The sequence below is a fragment of the Diabrotica undecimpunctata genome, chromosome 5 (genome assembly GCF_040954645.1).
Source record: "Diabrotica undecimpunctata isolate CICGRU chromosome 5, icDiaUnde3, whole genome shotgun sequence".
Lineage (NCBI taxonomy): Eukaryota > Metazoa > Arthropoda > Insecta > Coleoptera > Chrysomelidae > Diabrotica > Diabrotica undecimpunctata.
In genome coordinates, this window is record NC_092807.1 from 79811579 (window position 1) to 79814676 (window position 3098).

Consider the following 3098-nt stretch of genomic DNA (forward strand, 5'->3'; position numbering starts at 1 on the left):
AACTAAAAGATAGTAACCAGAAATAAACACTTATGAACAATAAAGCCAAACTAAGAAATATTAGAGAACACAAAGTATATATAAATGATGATATGAGCGAACAGCAGGGAATTATTCAAAAAGAAATTAGAGCTAAAGCTAAGGAAGAAAAGAGTAAAGGGAATACAGTCCAAATGGGGTTTCAAAAACTTATTATAAATGGAGAAGTATGGACGTGGAATAGGGAGATGAAGGCTCTTATCAAATCCAGAAAGAAATAGCAGGCCATCAGCCAAATAGAACTGATCAACATGGAATAACAAACAAGGCAAAAATAAGGTTTAACGATATAATTGAATTAGATAAAAAAGAAAACTATAAAAAAGAAAATTTAATACAAGATCAAGGTGCAAATAGACTACAAACGTACATAAAAATGGCTACGTGGAAGGTCAGAAGCCTCAATGGAAAAGAGAAAGAATTAATAGATGAATTTGACAAAGCACAATAAGATTTTTTGGCGATCATGGAAACTAAAAAGAAAGGTCAAGGAATGGATGAATTGGATAAAGAACATGTCTTTTTGTACAGCGGAGTCAGTACCGATAGTAGAGCGGCAGAACGTGTAGGGTGCCTAATGAAAGCAAGCTATATGTCATATGTTAAAAATTGGAAATTTATATCACAAAGAAATTTAAAGATAGAGATAACACTAGATAATTCAGAAATAATAACTATATTAGTCACATATGGCCCTAATGATGACGAACAATTGAAAGTTAAAGAAGAATATTGGGAAGAGCTCAATGATGCTATAGAAAATGTGAAAGGTAGAATAGTCATTCTAGGCGATATGAATAGCAGAGTTGGTAAAAGAGACGATGATAACATAGATATTTTGGGTGTTCAGGGGGAAGATACAAGAAACGATAATGGAAGAAGGATGATAGACTTTTGCATGGAGAATAATTTGATTATCACCAACACATTTTTTGAACACGAGGATATACACAAGTTCACGAGAGAAGTCAGGAGCAGAAATGAAAAGTCAATTCTAGATTATGTTCTCATTAATAGAGAATTTAGGAAAGAGGTCACTGATGTCAGAGTTAAAAGAGGCCCGGAAATCCATAGTGACCACTATCTGGTAATGAAAAAGATTAGATTACCCCAAAAAATCCCTAAAACAACTAAACAAAGAACGAAAAATAATAAAGTGAACGAGAATATCCAAAACTATAAACTAAATGACCAAAAAGTCGCGGCCTTGTTCAAAAGTAAAAAAAAGAAAAACTAGCCAAATTAGCTAGCTAATGCACATAGTACTGACAACTTACAGGAAACTTGGAAACAATTTAAAGAAACCATCGTGACAACAGCAAAAGAAACGTGTGGAATAAACCGTGTAAACAGAAATAAGAAGCAAACACGATGGTGGAACGATGAATTAAAAGTCCAAATAAAATATAAAAAACAGAAATGGAAAATATACTTAAACAAGAAAACAGAAAATAGTTATATAGAAGAATATAAACGACAAAGAAAGGTGGTGAAAGAAATGGTGCTGAAGAAGAAGAAGGAAGCCTGGGATGACTTTGGAATGAAAATGGAGGCAGATAGCCGGGGTAACCAAAAATTGTTTTACAAGGCACTAAAAACGCTAAGAAAAGGTAAAGAAACGACGATGAAAGGGGTGAAACGTAAAGACGGCACACTGATTATCAGACCAAATGAGATTATGGAAAGATGGAGACAATACTTCAGCAAACTCCTAACACCAAGACAGCCGAAAGAGGAAACTGTAATAATAGATGTAGAAGGAGAACATGGACAAGAAAATTATATTCAAATAGAAGAAGTCAAAAAAGCAATTAATAATAAAAAGAGAGGGAAATCGGCTGGTCATGAAAAAATCACTGCTGAAATGGGGTTGAATTTTTAACCAAAGTTATGAACATGGCTTGGAACCGATGTACAGTCTCCGAAGATTGGAGAATTTGCATAATACTACCAATCTTTAAGAAAGGAGACGTTTGGGTAAATTAGCTTCCAGAAATCTATTAAAAGAATAAAATGTTTATCAGTTTTACATATTTCTGGGGAAAATTTGTAGATAATAATTCCTGTCTTTAGAAATTAGGTAGTTTTAACATTTACAGTTAGTCGAATCAAGCGGTTCATTGTTCTCGTGCCCGCTACGTATTTATGTATTTCTGAGAAGGACAATACAAGCTTTCCCAAGATACAATTTTATCGTTTTTAGAAACGACCTCCCCTCCACTAGAGGCTTTTGTTAGACGCTTTGTAATGTATTTTTAGGAGTATCATTCGAAACTCAGTTCTGTACGCACGTTTAGCTTAGTCAATAAAAGTTCTATCAAAATTGTCGTCGTATATTATTTTAATTTGATAAAATAGTATTTTATAGCAAATATATCTCACAGTAAACTAATCGTGAGCCGAACACTCGGGTTCGATCGGAATAATATTCCCGTGACATTTTTTACATATTTTTTTCTTTACATAATCTAATCAAATCTTTTTTCTTGTTTCATATGACATTTTCAGTACACAAAAGGCATAAGGGATAACATTGAAGTTGAACTTGGTATTGAAACTTGACGTTCTATAACTCTTGTTATTCCCTATTATACATGTGGTAACTCGAGCGCCCGTCCTAAGCGCTTCATTAAAATTAAACACAATGTTTAAAAATAAAAAAAAAAGAAGACAAAAATACTTATCCGAAACTGACAGAAGCTTTGAACTGGAATATAGGAACTTAATTATTTCAAAAAGATTATTTTTTACTTGTGTTTTTGTGCCTTGAAAATCGTCGTTTATCGTTTTTTTCGGTTGTTAATTGTTTATAACTCAAAAACGAATAATTTTTGGAAAAAATTTTAGGAGACGCTTTTGTTCAAAATAATTCATAAAATCTAAAAAAAAAAAAAATTGTGTTGTGTGCTTTAAAAAAATTTATTTTTACAATTTTATATATTTTTTATATTTTTTAAAATTCGTTTAATTTTTTTTTTAATAAATTAGGACTACTTTTGGCATCGGTGACCTCTTTTTCTGGGGTATCTCGTGAAAGTGATTAATAAAAAAACAAATCA